At 39.5% G+C, this 18,518-nt stretch overlaps 1 protein-coding gene; it reads right to left on the reverse strand.

Annotated features, from left to right (window-relative positions):
• The window catches only part of LOC140690314 (trafficking protein particle complex subunit 9-like), a 329,996-nt gene that overhangs the window by 129,783 nt on the left and 181,695 nt on the right, over window positions 1–18,518 (reverse strand).

Here is an 18,518-nt window from a genome sequence, read left to right on the forward strand (position 1 = left end):
TTTTCAGGATAAAAGTAAAACTCTTATGAGGAAACTTTCAACTCCAAAATTCGGACCATCCTCCTGGCTGGTAACAGCTTTCTCGGGTGACAGAGAATCTTCCAGGAGTGGTAGACACAAAGACTTCATGACACAGAGTTGTCCCTGTGGGAAATCTTACTAGCAAATTTATTCTGAGAACCCGACCTTACAATGGGGAATAGAACTTTCAAAAAAAAAAATAAAGAACAGAAAAGAAAAGAAAAAGAAATTACAGATTGCCAGTCTCCAACTATTACCCCAGCCAGGTTTATGTACATACAAAATTTACAACATTAATTGGGAATAAGAAAAAAAAAACTCACTCTGAAAATAACTAACCAGGCCTGATAAAAACATTTTTTGGCATTCTGAACTTATAAAAACAAAATCCCCTTTAGGGGTAACTTGGATTTCTCTTCCTGTGTCCTTGAAATGTAAATGTTTTATCTTTCTCTGGGTGTTTGAAGTGTGTGTATGTATGTATATGTATGTTTAGTTTATTTTTTAAAGGAAACCTTGGACTCCACCATACAAAAGTTTCAAGTATTGTGTACATATGGTGGCCACGCAAATAAATTGGGATTCTAAGCAATTCTTTGATAGTACCAATTTTCAGATATTTTGCCATCTTAAACTTTGTTGCATCAGCCTGGACCACAAAGGCTTTTAGCTTTTGGAGAGTAAACCTTTGAATTTTATTTAGGCAACACCCCGACTCTCATGTGGAAGGGCCTCTTCATCTTATTGGTTTAAAATCACTATATATATATTATATTTGTATATAAATTGACGGCCATATGATGGATTTTTTAATTTGGAAAACTTTTTAATTGGTGAAAGTTTAAAGAGATCTCATTATAAACAGTTGTTTTATGGTTTCTATTAAAATCAAGTTTAAATGTAGAAAAATATATCTAATGGTTAACCTAAGAACTTAGTTAAAAAAATAAAACTGGTTTGAAAAGCTACGTTTGTGTTTTTCCTTTCTAATAAATGTTTCTAGATATGCTAATAAAAACTTAGAATTATTAATGTTAATTAGGTTGAATAACTGGAAAAATGATTGTAAAAATGTCGAAAAAAAAATTAAGTGGCTTATCCCAAAAGGATAAATATTTTTATATGGTTATTTTGAATCAAATACATAAAATGGACATTTTTGGATTTACATACAGGGTTTTGATACTACACAACGTAAAGTTAAAAAAAAAAGGGCCAAAGAGTTCACCTACTCCCCCCCAAGACTAAAGTTCAAACAAGCCCATTTTACTTACCACAGTTTGAAATATATGTATATATAGACTGAAATACTTGATCAATAATTGGGATAACAGACCAATTAATGAAATTAAAAACTGAGAAGTGCCTAAGCTCTTTGGCTGAAACTTGGGCATCTTAGAGACTTCTATAAAATTATATACAATGCACACACACACAAAAAAAGGTTTCTGGCACTCCTTCTAGAAATAAGAATTATTGATTAAACTTAATAAATATAAAAATTAAAGGTATAAGATTTAATAAAATTGAGATAAAAGTTTGTGAAATTGGTATATTTAAATGGTCTTTATACAAAACTTTTGCTTATGTTGTGGGATACATATGTTTAAGGGGAAAAACACTTCCCCTTCTTGGTATTATAAGGCTAGGCACATATCTGTCCCTCTGAAAATATTAATTGAACAAATTAAAATAAACCAATATAGTTACATAAGCCGTCCAATATAATGTAAAACTAAAAACTAATTTGAGTGGCTAATAAAAAAATACAGGTTTACCCTGGGTTTAACTTATAACACAAGGAAAAGAGATCTTACTAAATGCCTTATGCAAGTTTTGGAAGACATATTTAAGTAAGCCTTAATGTTTTAAAACATGGAATTCTTTGTTTACAGCTCTTCTCACTGATACAAAAATACCATTTAAGGAGATAAAATACGGCCTGGGTGAGAGAGCAGTTCTCTGGGGACCTGGAAGACAGTGTCTTTGTCTTGCACATCAGAAATATAAATACAACAAACAGTGACCTAGGACTGAGTCTAATTAGCTCAACGAAATAAACCTTAAGGCCAAGAAATTTTTGGCATATTAGAACTCAGAACTCTGAAGGGTCCTTCAGCCTTTGTGAAGAAATTTTAACTGTCTGTTTCATAAATAGTAAGCCTTAATGATTTGAGCAAGCAAATTCAGCTTACTCCAACTATTATTATACCTATCTTATAAGTAAGTTTTAAAGTGAAGCTATGAGATCTCTAGCATTTTTCTGATTATAAGCCTGTGTACACATTATAGAAGTGAGATATTTCTACTGCTAAAGAAAAAAAATTCAAAGTCATAGAGCTCTGCTTAATTGACGTAAAAATATAAGAGCTTAAACATTAAGTATTTTTAAAATAACAACTGAACAAATTGACTTTCAGTGTCATGTGAATTGGAAAATATTCAATATTAAGGTAATATTTGATATTGTTTAGTTTAAGTATGTTCTAATAAATATAGACATCTTTAAAATCATCCATCTTAACTATAATACCTTTACTGTACCTAGGTTTAATGAAAGTCAAATAAGATCCTGTTATATCTGTTGCAGATTTGTCAAAAAAAAAAATAAAAGTAATGTGCTGTGGTAAAATTTTAAGTAAATTAAATGCAAATGAGATGAGAGCTTTGGGTAAATATTTAAAATATATTTTTAAAATGTATGTTTAAGATAATCTCTAAGTGTTTGGTATCTTTAAATTCTAGTGGTGTGCTAAATTAAGTTAAATGACAAGATTTTATTAAATAGCTATGCCATTTTCAGATAAAATAACATTGAAATACGAATTACTTAACATTTGACTTCCTCTTACAGTGAAACTAAAGGTATATAGAAATATTAATAAATGGTTGGTGCCACACTGAAATAGTCTCTATTAGTAAGGGAATGATCTCAGTATCCTAGGAAAGTAATATAAATGCGTAAAGGAAGATGTAAGAATGGAATAATACTTTGTTAATGAAAAATAGTGACTTTCTCCTGAAGCTGGTTACCTCTGAATGGAAGACAAAATAAGGGACACACTAATATAAGTATAGAAAGCTGTGGAAGTCTTGTGGAAAAGGAACCCTGAGGGAAGAGTTTTGTACATGGTCAGAATTGGCTAAGTTTAGAATCAAATTGGGCAACGTAAATGAATCTTAGAAGTTAGCTGGAACAAGATTAGATTTGGTTTTCTCTCTGTTAAGAGGAAAAAATTTTCTTAAAATATTAATCCACCTTCAGTAACAGATTGTAAAACTTCTTATACCACTTAGCTGATCTGTTCTGCCTTTACATTTGACATATTTTCTTGTTAATGAATTAGTACTACTTTACAGTGATCTATATGTTTATCTGATCAAGTGTTCTGAAATCTTTCACAAAGCTCCCCAAATATAAAATTCTAATTAATTAAATAAAAATTAATTTAATTAATTAAAATTCTTTTAATCTCCAGTTAAGTTTGGGATGCTACAGAAGGCCCCTGAAACATCCCAAAGAGAGATTTTTAACTATAAAGTTTCATTTGGCATTTTAAATAACATGGAATTGTCAAATGAATCATAAAACTTCTAAGGTTATATTGAATGAGAAATATTATTAATATAGGTATTGTAGAAATTACATGGACTCCCTAAAATTCTGGCATATCTGAAATGTTACCAGTGATAATTATGGGTATAGTGAACAGGTTTCTTTATTGATTATAGTGTAACGGTGTTTAACCATGCTTTTAAATTTTTGTCATTTATAGACAGTTAATTGTTTTCTTCTGATGGTTTTGCAAAATGCTTTCTCTTCAAGGAGATTTACTGATTTCTAATAAATTTCAAACTACAGCACTGAACTAAACTGGGTAAGAAATTTTAAAGTTCTAATGAAAACTCTCATTAAAAGAATTAGTTACATGGGACTGGTTAACCTGCTGAATATGGTTATAATTTTTGATATTGTTTGAAATACTACTGGCTTTTAACCTGTTTCCCAGACGTAAAGAATCTCTTCTCCTTAAGCTAGTTATGGTTCACAGCAATTTGATAAATTATACCTATGTAATCACACTTGGAACACTTATCTTTTCTCTCTATCTGATCCCTCAAGAGACTAAAAACACTTAGGTCCCCAGTGGCTCTATCAAACAAATTAGGGAGATCATCTCCTAACAGATATAGGAGTATAAAGATATTTTAAGGATTTTAAAGAGAAAAGAATTTACCTAAATCTGTAAGGCAGAAACCCATGAAAAGCCTTGACGTGGCTTTCTTGGCCTTAGCAAACCTTAACATTCTACCCTGAGACTCCGTATTAAAACTTCCAACACAGCCAATTTAAAAAAGCCTATATGATCAAATAATCAGACTTAAGTTGTAAAAAATTAATCTTGATTTGGCTATATTTGAGAAAACTGAGGGTAACTTAAGAGAGAAAATAAATTATATTTTAGTGGATATTAAATTCTAGTTTTGTTAATTGAGGTCCATATTTACTAAGACACTTCCCAGATCATTCCTTGCTGTTATGTCACATTACTGTACGGTTTAATTGAATTATGAAAAAGATACTCTAGGTTTGTTTCTGAAGCTCAGAAATCTATCCTTGGGTAAAGTTCCAATGCCCCATGACCTGCAGCCAGGGGTTATACATACTGCAACAGGCATGACTTAAAGAACTGTCTCCAACCTGAATGGAAGGACCCTTTTTCAGGTACTCTTTACCAGACCATACACACCAAAGCTGAAGGAAACGGAGTCTCCGATTCATTTCCTATCTGAAACATCCCCTGCACTGCACTGGCCTATCGAGTGCTGCTCCCCTGAAAACAATGCCCAAATGGAGAAAAAGCTACCAGACCAGGATGAGAAGAAGATGACATCTGAGCTAGACAGCTGACCCAAGACACCGGACCAGGACTGTATACCAATTACTTTGATAATTTCTCCAACCTTTGATTATGAACTACTCCACTTGTTAAGTTTATGATAAATTACCTATGTCTAGTACTTCTGTGTTACCTTGGTGGGTTTCCCTACTCCAAGGCTCTAATTAGATAGCCCTCAGAAACGTTATTCTAAAAAGAATTTATAGTTCTGTTTAGGCCACTGTTGATCTTACAAGGTGGGAGATTTCAACTGGCCAATTAATACCTGCTCTGACCCTGACCATAAATATGAACTTTCTCATAGGATCAAACTCAGAAACACAAGCAAAATTTTAAACCAAAAATACAACTTCTCGACTATTAAATTCTTACTCGTGACTTTATTAACGTTACTAGCTGTATTACTTATATCCTGTCTATTTTATAAAATTGTTGTCTGTTACAATTCCCAATGTGTAACTAGGCCCACAAGATTGATGATGGCTAAACATCTTGAAGAAACAGATAAAATTTATAACCCTGAATAAAATAAATATAATAGTGTGATTCTAGGTATGGGAATGAGCAAAGATGGGTAAACACTTTCTGTATCATAATAGACTAGTAAGATAGGTGATCCAGAGAACTTTTAGTATCAACAGGGCCTGACAAAAAAAAACTAACACCTTGAATGGCAACTCAGAAGATTCTTCACCTGAACTAGGAATGAGCCATCCTAGCACCGTGGGACAAAATTGGTCATGAAATGTCTCTCAAAATATTGGTCGAATTTAGGACCAAGTGGGAGCACTGTGAATGAAAATACTACAATGTGCATGAAAATACTGCAACCATGACAGTAAACAAAGAATGCTGAATCCGAGTCATCAGCGGCTGCTGCCAACCCCCAGCGAGTACATGCCTACATTCCGGCCTCTCAGCCACTCACAGTGGTGTCCTCTGAGCAGACTCAGAGTAAGAAAGGACAGGATACTGGCCCTAGATAGCCAGGGGATTGCCAAAGGAATGAATTCAATGACCCAAATGTTTGCTTCTCACCATACATAGAAAAGCAGTAAATACTTGAACTTGAGATATCTGGTTTTCTTTAGATAACAAGCAATGTTTTATTGTTCCAATTACCTGGTCTTTGTTGTAAGCTTCTATATATCCTAGCTCCTCCCCTACCTCTTGGGAGCAGTCCCTCAGAGTGATCTGAGAGGCTGTCATCCCGGCTCGAGTCCTCCAGCCAAATAAAACAAAGCCCTTAACATATAGGCGGAACGTTTATTTCAATGACGTTCCAGAATAGACACAACTCATCAATTCTGTAATGGAACACACTGAATCAGGAACCAAAGCGTGTTTTAGTCCGGAAAATCTCCGGGTTCCTATTTCTTCCTGTCATTATACAATCCCTCTAGAACTCATTAATTTGCTGTCTGCTCCTCTGGCAACAAAACTCGTAGAAGACTCAACTCAGCAGAGCGCCCTGCTGGGGAGAACACCCCGCAGAAGCACTGCAGGCTGCCTGCCCTCCTGCACGCTCTGCTGACCCTTGGTGTCCCCCGTGGAGACCAGGCCAACAGAGCTGTTCCTAACAGCTACAAATTCACACTCGTTAAATAAATCATTTTATTTTATATGATATTTTACGTATATACCCATCTCTGAAAACAGCTTTGCAGAAGCTCAAATCTTCAACATCAATCCCCAAAGGCAAATCCGGTCCCCAAGGGGAAACAAGACTTAAGACGACGCTAAGGCCTCCAAAGTCCTCTCAAGGACCGTCAACCAAACTGCCTGCAGGTCTGCAGCTGCAGGCTGTTACATGTCTGCTTTTAAAGCAACCCCTTCCTGCCCTCGGGTATTACAGTGTCCCTCTACGCCCTCCTGTCTCAGAGTAAAAGCAGCCATTGCAGAACCTTGCAGGGAAGCACTGACAGGAGTCGACAAAGAGGATCAGAGCTAAGCTAATACTTCTGATGACACGACCTTGTCACTGTGTCACTTTACAGATGAAGATATATAGAGAGAGAGGTGGGGTGATATTGCTTAAAGTCACACAGCTAATAAGTGGCAAAGTCTATAACTCTGCTCTTCCCTTCGGCGTGACGCCCCAGCTGGGACGCCCACAGGGTTGTCTCATGCCTGCCTGAACAATCCTCTCCTGTCACTCATAACCCACCACAGGGTCTGACCCTAGCCTGCCTTTTCAGCATCTATTCCCTCCAGTCTCTCAGAAACAAGGCCGTTTGGGCCACTGTATGACTTCCGGCTCCCGGAAACATCAGTGCTCATGCTGGTCTTGCCTGTGCATCCGGCCCGCTGCTCAGAGGCTCTTCCTCCCCTGCAGGAGTACATTTCCACTCTCTGCAGGGACACCTCCTCAGGGGAGCCCTCTTCTCGCTCTCAGCACGGCAGGGCCACATCCCGAGCTGCCCCATTAGGACAGTGTGCGCCCAGGTCTGTTAATCAGACCAGCAGCATCAGAGCCAGGGATTATGCCCGGGCTACCCTGCAAAACTACTGCCCGCCACACAGTCCCCAGCCAGCAGGTCACCTGGAAGTCACAGCAAGTGCCCCACCCAATCCAGAAGCCTCTTCATTTGCCAGCATCGCTGATGACTGGTTTCCAAACTTTGGTCAGTTTCACACAAAACAGCACCTTCAACTGTGAAGCAGAGGGTTTCGCTTCTGCTCCCCATCCTTACTGGTAATGTCAAGGAAAACAAAGAGGCCTTTTCTCAACACTTTTATAATGACACCCTCCCACCCACAATATTCATATGCTCAAGAGCTTTGGATCCACGTGATTTTCTTTCCCTTATGATAAGCGGCTCAAAACACTGCGGGATTCCTTCTATTTAGAGGGTATTTGTACTCAGTTTATCGGCTTTAATCTGTTTTTGTCTCTCTTCAATATCCCTAGCAGTTGCCACCTCTTACTCCCTTCAGCAGCCTCCCTCCCAACATCTACTCTAGGAAATCAGCTGTGATGAGGGGCCCTGGGGCAGTCACAGACGATGCAACTAAGGCAAAGAGAGGGTCCATAATTTGCCCGAGAAGATCAGCTTCAACCCCCAACAATGTGTGTCACGTCCCTGTGTTTAACTCTTATGCTAAGCAAGATAACTTTTTGTAGATTTTGGTTATAAACAGATGAGGTATAAAAATACATACAAGGACACACATCTACTCTAAGATGCTCACTAACTCCACTATTTTGTTTCTACTTATTTCTATTAAAAAATATTAAGAACCTCTGCAGTCAGTATAGCAAAATGTTACTGGGCTTTAAATCCAGAATATAGAGGTGTTAAATGTGTCATTACTCATACTTATTTGTATGTTCACAATACAAAATTATTTGAAAGTCCCTCTCACCTCCCCCTACTCACTACTGGCTCTCACCTGAGCTCCCAGACCACACATCTAACAACCTTTCACTTTACCCACAGCTGAACTCATCAGATTTCCGCAGAACTCCCTCTGCAGCTTTCCCTCCTCAGAGCACAGAAGGACCATCATTTACCTCATTAATCCACCCAGAAACCTGGGCCTTACTCCATCCTGCATTCACAGCCAGCCTTCATCCTTTCCTTTTTACCATCTAAACATGCCTTCAATATGTTCGCTTTTAAACACTGACCGTCCCACCGCTCAAGTGGAAGCCACCAACACTGCCCACCTGGACACATGAGTCTCCTACGTGGCCCCACAGCCACTCTCCCCTACTTGAGACAAATGGGACTTTGTCACTCCCGCGCTTTTTGGACTCTTTTCAGACCCACTCTTCTTAGAAGAAACTCCAAGTTCTTCACCAGGTGAAAGTCTTTGCCATGAAATTGTCACCTCAGGGAGGGCAGGACCCGCCCTCTCCCTTCGGCCCCGCCCTCTGGCAGAGCATCAGCTTGGGAGGACCTGCTGAGCTACACCAGCCTGTATTCTAAACCTGGTCTGAGTTCTTAGCAAACTGCTTCAATTATCCATACAATTCCAAGGTAAATTAGAAAGATTTTAGATGTTGAGCTAGACTATTGATTTTGGGATTTTGCACTAGCAACCTGCAAGGACATGTTCTAAAGATTCTGTCTTCTTAAAACCACACCCAGGTTAAAGGAGTATTTGTGGAATGTCTTCGGAGGAAAAGGGACTGTACTTTTACAGGCTTTATGTTTTATAACATGAACAACCCGGACAGGGTCACAAATGGAACCGCCTCACAAGTGACAGAAGACAGGTGAGAGGCACAAAGCAACAGGTTGCAAAGATGGTAAGAGCAAACATGATTCTCCAACCCCCCCAAAAATTTTTGAAACAACCAAAAATTCTGAATTTTAAAAGTAAAAGAGTATCATATAGAGAAATGAAATAAATAATGCTCTTCATCAGGGTTTCAAGATCTCACTCCAGAGTTTTTAGCAGGCCATACTGAATCCTAGCACAGAAAAATCAAATGGACTTGTAGTGAGAAAGTTCCAGGAAAACTGCAGTAATTCCTCCACTTGTGTAAGGACATACACTCACCTGCTGAAGGTGAATGTAAACCGCATTCTGGATAAATTCGAAAGCTTCCAGGCTCCGCTTCTGGATGCCAAGGACATGGACAGCTTGGAAGCATGCTTCTAACTCAGTCATCGGCATTTTTACACTGCAGGGGAAACGGAGGCACCCAGTCAAGAGCAGAGATGTTCCTGTCGTGTCTCACAGGCCGTGCCTCGGGGATTCAGTGCCCTGCAGCAGCCCGGCCCCAGGCAAGGACCAGCAGCGTTTTCCACCCAAGCAGGAGGGGCACTGTGCTTGAGAAAGCCCATCTCCGATGGGGGCAAGAGGGGCTGGTGGGGTTCAGTGAACCTATAAATGCCCACAGAAATATGCCTGCATTCATTCAAGTGATGCAAACAACTGTAGCAGGCTATTTAACAAAATTTCAATTGTCAGTGGAAATTTTGCCATTCCTTTCCGCTTGTCCCCTGCACTCTGAGACAGGCTTAGGCTCTCTTACACCTGCAGCTCTGTGCAATAGTTGTGAAGTCATTTTACTTTACAGATACCACGGTTCTGCCCAGGGTGATATCCAGCCCAGAGAGGTGGCCCAGGCCAATTTAAAGCTATGTGGCTTGCGTGCGGGGGCAATTACAGGAGCTGGTTCTGGAGCCAGGCCCCTCCCCACCTCTGCTCCCCTCTCTCCCGAGGCCCCGCTGCCAAGCACTCAGGCTCCGTGATCTTATGTCCTACTCTTCTACTCTACTCCAAACCCTTTTCCTTTTGTTTTTTTCCCTAATTATTCCCAGCTGGAGTGATTTTTCAATCTCAATATCTGAAAAAAATTCCTGCAGCCGAAAAAGAGGTCTCCAGAGGTCAATGCCCATATGCTGGTTCCTGAAGAGAGCCCCTGGCTACGGGGACCCTCACCAACACTCACGGGGCATCAGAGATGTTGCAGGGTCGGCCACCCCCTACAAGAGTTTGCTGTCACCCCAATGCCTGCACAGCATCCCTGCTCACAAAATATAGTTGGTACACTTATCGGTTATTAAGAAGCAAAAATACAAAATTGCTCGTATTTCTTACTAATATTATCTATGAAGCTGGAAATGGAATTGTAATAAAATGTACAGTTTTTACCCTATGTTAAATCTGTTCCTTTGAGTTTAAACCTGTGCCCTGTTTCCTAGGCTCAGACTTGGTAGCTCTGCACCATTTGAAAAAGAAAGTTGCCTTTAGCCTGAAATCTGCAGGAAAGCCTATTCTCCTGGCCCTGATCTTTAAAAATGTTAGCTCATCTGCACTTCTGTAGAGATGGCAAGTTGCATAATAGAGAATAGCCTTTGTTTTTTTGGAGGTTTTACAGGGGTACCATGATTTGATCCACATGGACAGCTGCAAGAACAGCGGATTCAAAGGACAAACAATTCATAAAGCAAGAAGTATGCAACAACCAACCACAACCCCGCCCCTTTTTAGTATAAAAGGAGACTGAATTCTTACTTGGGGAAGATAGTTCTCCAGGACATCAGTCTGCCGTCTTCTGGGTCTGCCAGCATTGCAAGTGAAGTCACTATTCCTTGCTCCAACACCTCATCTCCCGGTTTATTGGCCTGTCATGTGGCGAGCAGAACGAGTTTGGACTCAGTAACAAAATGACTGCATTGGAGGTAGTATGTCTCCAATGTTTCCTCATTTCCAATATGTAACATGCACATCATTTATGATCTAGTGCAAATAATTCATCAAAGACAACCACAAAAAGAAACTATACTCACCTAGCTATCAACACTGAAGTCACAACCTGTCAATTTTATATGATGTTGAACAACACAATGGAAAAACCTAACATAGGGAGTTGATTCCACGGAAATAAAATTATTTCTACTCCTTCAATACTTTTTCTTTTCTTTTCTATTTTATTTTGTTTTGCTTATTGAAAGGAAAATAAAAGTCAAGTCATTTTATTTCACGTATTTTTGTTATAGCTACATTCTTTAAATACTACAAAGAGATTTAAACTGCAAAAAATTGTTCATATATTAGTATAAAGATATATACACAATCAATGGGGATTAGGAAAGGAATGGACATTTACTAAAAATCCACTGCAATCTTGTCTTTTACAAGCATATCCTGGAATATAAGCTGTATGATCCAGGGGGCTCCACCCCCATTCTCACTGTTGAGTCCCTTAGCAATCAACTACTAAGGCACCAGCATAGAACCATGTGATCAGTATTTTAGGAATAAATTAGGGAATTAGCACATTCAATTCTAAAACAAAAACCCTAAAATAAATACTGAACTTATTTACAGATAAAGAAAATTGGAACCAAAAAAGTAGTTATTTCCCCAAGGTCACAAAGCTAATAACTGGTAAAGACAAGATTTGAACTCATCTGCCTGATTCTAAAAACTAAGGTGGAAATCCCATTCGACTGGGGAGGGTCCAGCAGCGGAGCCTATCACCCTATCTTTGTTCAGATCTAGCCTTAGACAGCCTGAGACAGCACCCCATTCCTATGGAACTCGAGGGCAAATGATAACAATAAGGATTTTATATCCAGTAGTTTGTTAGGTCTCATTTATATAAAGTGTCAGCAGGTCAGCAGAAAAACTCTGGAAAATATGAGTGGGTCCAGAGCTTTCTGCTGATTAGTAACTCAGTCTCTCAGGACATAGTGACCTTCCCATGAGAGGCCTCATGGACATAAACTAAAGGCAGCTGAGCAATGAAAACTAACAAGAACCTGGAACTCAAGCAAGAAGGTTCCCTGCCATCCCCCACCCAGTTGCCTCTTCACCCGCGTGGACACGATGGCAGGAGACCCAGATTCTTGTCTAAGTTACATCATCATGGATTCTCATCCATAATAATGTATGACTCTATGCCGCCTTATGTCCATTAAAACTCAAATATGATAACACCAATATCTCAGCAGAATATCTATGTCTCCACTTCCTGTCTTCTAATAGGAGAATATTTTTATGGACAAAAAGCAGAAATCCAATTTAAAAAACCATGCACGAAGCCAGGTGAAATTCTGCTTAAGAGACTGCTCTCACGCTGAGTAAATGAAAACTCAGAAAAAGTGGCCCTTCTCCCTCAGCAAATGGGAGGTAGCCTGATGTGTGTGTGTGTGTGTGTGCACGTGTGTGTGTGTGTAAATCAAATACAATGAATTCTGGGATGTGTACAGTTTTTTTAAGTCACTGTCATTTCATGGGAATGAGCCAACATTTAAATAATTTGAATCTAGTGTTCTGAGAGAGTCTCAGGCTCTTGGTGGAGGAGGTGAAAGGGGAGAGTGAAGGAGGAAAGAGGTACATGAAGCAAAGAAGTAAGAATACTGCCAGGGAAAGGCAAGACGTTAGTTTTGTTCTTCCTTGCACCACATACAAATTAGGGACTCGCTTTCTGCTGATGACTTATCGAGCACTGATTTGCAGGAGAAGAGGGGACAGCTCATTGCTCACTGAGCTTGTGACTGTACGTGGCATCTTATAGACACAAATCATTTACCCTGATCAAACACTCTAGCAGCAGGCTGTAATTCTTCTGTTTTGAGAGACAACAAAGCAGGAGTTCAAACAGGATGCATAACATGACAAAAGTCAGAGGTCCAGTAAACTAAAGAGGATTAATTCAAACTCAGATCTGAATGCAGAGTCTGATCTTCCCACTCCCAGGACTGGAAAATCCTTAACACAGGCTCCCCAGCTCCCCTGCATTGTTCCTGGCACCAAGCATTTGCCATGGCAATGGTCACCATTTCTCACAGACACAGCGCTCTGTGCAGCAAATGACCTTGATCAGACCTTGATCATCTACCTGCCACGCCCACCAGGCTTCACCATACAGGCAGGAAAGCTGGCTTTCAAGTGCATACAAAGCCATTCCTTGTCTAACCTGGGCTCTTCTGTGGTTTCTCCAGCCTAAAGGCAGCCATGAAACTGCTCACAGTTTGTACATGAGCCACACTACCTCTCTCCATCTGTCTCCCCACCTATACTACTTAGCTATGAACATTTTGAGAATCTTCGACACAAATTTTTAAAAACAAAAAAGAAAGGATTCTGGAACAACTACTTAATACTTACAATTTTAAATGACAAAATACAAAGTGAGTATTTACAAACCGAATCTTCCTTTCTAAATTTCAGTTTTAAGCGTTTAAAAATATAATAGCAAAAAATTTTCACTTACAAAATTGACAAAAACATAAACAATAATCTGGAATAAGTTAAAAAATAATGCCCATGTTCTAAATGGAGAAACTTCAGGGCTGTACTGAGGGGTAAAGTAAGAGGTGAGAATGTAGAGACATCAACAAATTGCATGGAGGAAAGCAGTTTTGTAAAGATGTAAGTTCTCATCAGAATAATTCAAAACTTACTGAAAACTCCCATGACAACTCCAATCTGATTTTTTTTAACTTGAACAAAATATTTTGGAATTCTTCAGGAATGATAAAATCATAATACTAGACAAGAAAATTTGGGATGGAAGAAAAGAATGAAAAAAATTCAGACTGCCAATTATTAAATAAATTTTTACAATATGTAAGTTATGGTGCTGGAGTAAGAAAGGCAGATTGACAGAAGGGAACCATGAGCTCAAAAAGAGACTCTAGTGTACACAAGTATTTTGTAAAGGTGGGATTTCAAATCAAAGAGAAAAGTATGACTTCAGTAATTGTCCTGAGACAATCAGACAATCACCTAGAAAGAATAAATACTATTCCTCTCATAAGGACCACAAGATAATTTACAGACAGTGATGTAAATATAAAAAAGTACTAATAACAGCAAATACAACACTTTGTTCTTATTAACTCAACTTACCCTTACATTAACAAGTACTATTATCATCTCCATCTTAGAGATTAAAAAAAACCTACAGAGGAGATTTATTCCAGTATAAGAAATTATTTTTAAGAATAATTTCAAAGATAAAACACATAAGGAATACATTTATTATCATAAGAATATTTTGAGACACTACCAAAATTAAAATCCTCCTAAACAAAATGAAAGGCAAGAAATGACAAGAAAAAACTCTGTGATACATGTTGTTGAAGACAAGAAGTTAATGTTCATAACATACAAAGAGCTGTCACAAACCAACAAGAAGCTCCCCCACTTAAATGTGTGCAAAGGATAAAAGGAATCATTCATTTTAAAAAAGTCAAATGGCTAATGAGTGAAAAATGCTCAATACCTCACTGGTCATCAAATGCAAACTAAAACAATGAAAAAGCACTTTTGCTCATCATATTGGCAAATATTTTTAAAAGATATTCTATCTAGTGTCCATCTGTGGGAGAAGAAACCATGAGCGACATTTTCAGAGGACGACATGTCAATGGATATGTAAACTCTGAAAAACGTACGTACACAATGACTCAACACCACTTCTAGGAATCGTTTCCTTTAGGAAAAAACAAATTAGGTCCAAAAAGATGTACCCATCAGGGCATTTACACAGCACTGTTTACAATGGTGGGAAGAAAAACTGAAGTGAAATCATATCCAGCAATAGAGAATTGGTTACATAAGTAATTGTGCATCTTTTCATTCCCCTATGGAAGGAATTTCTAGAGTTACTTGAATGGAGTCTGTGATGAATGTAAATGTCACATCCAGGGACTAAATTTCCAGAAGCCTTAACTAAGGGAATACTCATAAAAGATCACAGGAATGTCTGTACAAGAAGGATGCCAGTCAAATATCCTTTCTGACAGTGGAAAATGGAGAAAATTTAACTGTCCACCATCAAGACAATGATGCGGTAAATCACGACGAGCTGCGAGCAATGAGGGAGCCAGCGTTTCGCCGTGGTCCAGGGCCTTGTCCACAGCATTCTCTCACCAAAGGTGTGCGTGGGAAAGAGACCACACCCGCAAATCAGGAGACCCCTCCACTCTATCTGAAAGGACCGTGTGAGTCTGGAGTGGGAGGACGTCTATGATATACACCTGAGTGATTAAAGCGAGCTGCAGAAAAACATATAGTATGGTCTCATTTTTAAATAAAGCATATATACACACACGTATACATGGAATTCTCATATGTGTGTATATATGTATGTCATAGGCATAAAGGTCATGAAATATATATATCAAATTTTCAACAGTTTTTACTCTTCGGAAATAAGGGGAAGGGAGGTAGGGCCTTCCTGTACCACCACAGTTCTCTTTTCAGTATTTCAGTTAAGTATACTTGGAATTTAAAAGTTTATTTAAGTCCGAAGTAAAATGGACAATGCCTCCACAAGACAGAATGCTATACTGGTCATCAAAAATCATGCCAGAGGAGATAGAATATTGTAGAAAAACATATAAAAAGCCAAATGGAAAATGGAGGTGTCCACACAGTAAACAGTCACAGAGTGCTCTCTGGTTTTTTATGACAGAGGTGATCCACACTGATGAAAATATACGTTAACGTGTTAATTATTATCTTTGAATAGCGGGACAAGGATAGCCTCTTTTGCCCCCCTTTTCAGAGTTATTATTTTAAATGCACATTCTTTTTCATCTGAAAAAAGCATTTTTGGGTGTGTAGTACTATGCATTGGAGAATAATACAAGAATACTTAGAGAAACAAGTAACTAGGAGACAAAGCAGCAGCATCACACAATGTAGGACGGGCGATCCTGATTAACACCACGCAGTTACATAAGGACCCACAAAGTGAGAGCACCTGCTGTAACAGGGCGTGGCCCCCTTCTATTTGTCAGCAGTGTCTTCAGGGCTGAGGCAGTTCTGAGCACGGCCAGTGTCAGTGCTGGTGTCTTGATTGATGCTACTGGGGGTGAGGGCACCTGCAAGCCGAGAGGAAGAACAGAAATCATCCTCTGCCTTTTCTGTCTTGTTTCTTTGTTACTTTAAAAGAGAGCCATATATAAGATAAACCGTGTATCTCCCCAAATGAAATTTCAGTAATGAAACCGTTTTTAAAGACTTCACAGCTTATATTCTGCCTATAACTGTCTTTTCAACAAAGATCATATTTATTAAATGTTAATTAACTCAGTTAATTAACTCCCTGTTGAAACATTCTAGTAAAGAACATGAAATGCAGTATGTAAAAGAACCACACCTGCAGTGACTAGCTCAGCTGTCTTGACGGCAGTGCAGTCAGCCCCCACCATCACGTGGCCCTGAGCTCCTGATGCTGGTAAGAGATTACGCTGCCGCCTCAGATGGAGAGAAACGGTGAAAGCATTTCTTGAACCCTACAGCACTGACAAAACATAACTGACAAATCCCAGGCCGCTTTGAGGCTCTCATTTTCTGTTTCTGGCCAACCCCCATCAATGAGCAGAACCACCCAATCCCCGAGCCATGGGACTCACGTGGGAAGCAGTTTTGGAGAAATTTCCAGGTATAGAATGTAACCAACTATACATAGAACTCTGAAAAAGAAAAGATGCCATACTCTGATTTTGGAAGACACTCAAAATATTCTCCTAAGCCTTAGTAGCTGGAAAGGCTGGGCTTCTCCTAAGTCACTTATTTATTTCACAGCCAGTAAGCATCTCCCTCAAATCCTGCTTCCCTGTGTCTGCTGGGAGCTTGAAGCACACTGCTGCTGTCGATCTTATAAGTCACATGGCAGAGACATGTGTCTCACGCCTGCAATCCTCACACAGGCTCGCCTCCTAGCCTCACTGTCTGAACTGGGCCCCATTTTCTCACCTGTTTATTTGGTATCTGTTCTTCTGTAAGCTACCTGAAATGCGTTTTGGAACATGTCAGAAGAAGCAGTGGGTTGAGAAATGGACAGATTGAGAGGTGAGAGATGGGCAGACAGAGAGAGAGACTCCAAGAAAAGGGGAACAAATAAAATTTCCTATACAAAACCCTCTTCTAATCAGGGAAGGAAACCACCACGGAAAAGTGTGAAGAGGCAGGTAGCTTAGGACTGTTTCCTGGATTCCATGAAAAGTAATACCAAGAGATGAGAGGGTAGAACTTTAAATAGTAAAAGAAAAAAAGCACGCATGCTTGAAAAATATATCTACAATATGTACTTTCTAAAGAATAGACTGAAATCAGCAGGGCCCAATAACACTACACTTGGGTATTTACAGAAGTGAGAATCCCATCTCCAAACCACAAGGCATCCCTTCAGAGCACTGACAGTCTACATGGGGCGGTCATAAAGCCATCACCGCAAAAGCTATGCTACCCTGCACTTACGAGGAATGAGCAGCTGTGCTCAGGCTGCCCATGCGCATCATTTACACCCCACAGCACCTCTACGGGGGGGACGCCTAGCGAGCCCCGTCTCTGCAGGACAGAAAACCAGTTCTGGAGAGGCTAAGCCGACTTACCAGTTCTCCATCTCACAGGACTGGTCTCTCCAGAGCAGGACACGAACTCGGACCCACGATTGTAACCATGGTACTACAGTGCTTTGTGTGCTGTTTGTGTGTATAATACATTTGTTTCTATCATGAAAGGTTATTTAATAAATGATCGGTTGTCTTGTCTATCTCATTAGCTCACAATCAATCTTTATACTGTTGAATTGTACTCTTTTCCCCTGAAGAAAGGAACGGAAACAGCGGGGGTCAGAAAGAGGTGGGGCTCCATTCTTTATCTGGGATCTCATCTCATCGAAGTCTCCAAACAGGGAAAAGGAGCAAATGTTCTCTTTATCTTTTAAAGAGAGGGCTCCAGTGATGGTGACTTATTCAATTACAAAATCAAGGCTGGGGAAAGGGCACATGCAGCAACTAGAGCAGTATCAGCTGTAGGAAGGTCAAAAGTGCTCACGGGAGGGCTCAGGGGGCAGCCTCATTTAATTTCAATCAATAAAACAATAACAAACTCTAAAAATACTGGCCTACAATGGATTAGCTCTTTCTTGACATCTAGCAAGTTTCCACAGCCCACATGTAACATTATCAGGAACCAGTGAAAGGAAGAGTCCACAGACAAGGAAAATCAATGCCACAGGCAGGCTGAAACCCAGGCTGGAGTTTAGGAAGAGAAAGGGCATAGTTAAGAACTGGGGAAAGGCTGGGGAAAAAAATCATCACAAGGACTCTCAAGCATCATCCAACAATCATATAATCATTCATTCAACAGAGAGTTACTGAGGTCGTATTC

This window comes from Vicugna pacos, chromosome 30 (genome assembly GCF_048564905.1).
Source record: "Vicugna pacos chromosome 30, VicPac4, whole genome shotgun sequence".
NCBI classification, from domain to species: domain Eukaryota; kingdom Metazoa; phylum Chordata; class Mammalia; order Artiodactyla; family Camelidae; genus Vicugna; species Vicugna pacos.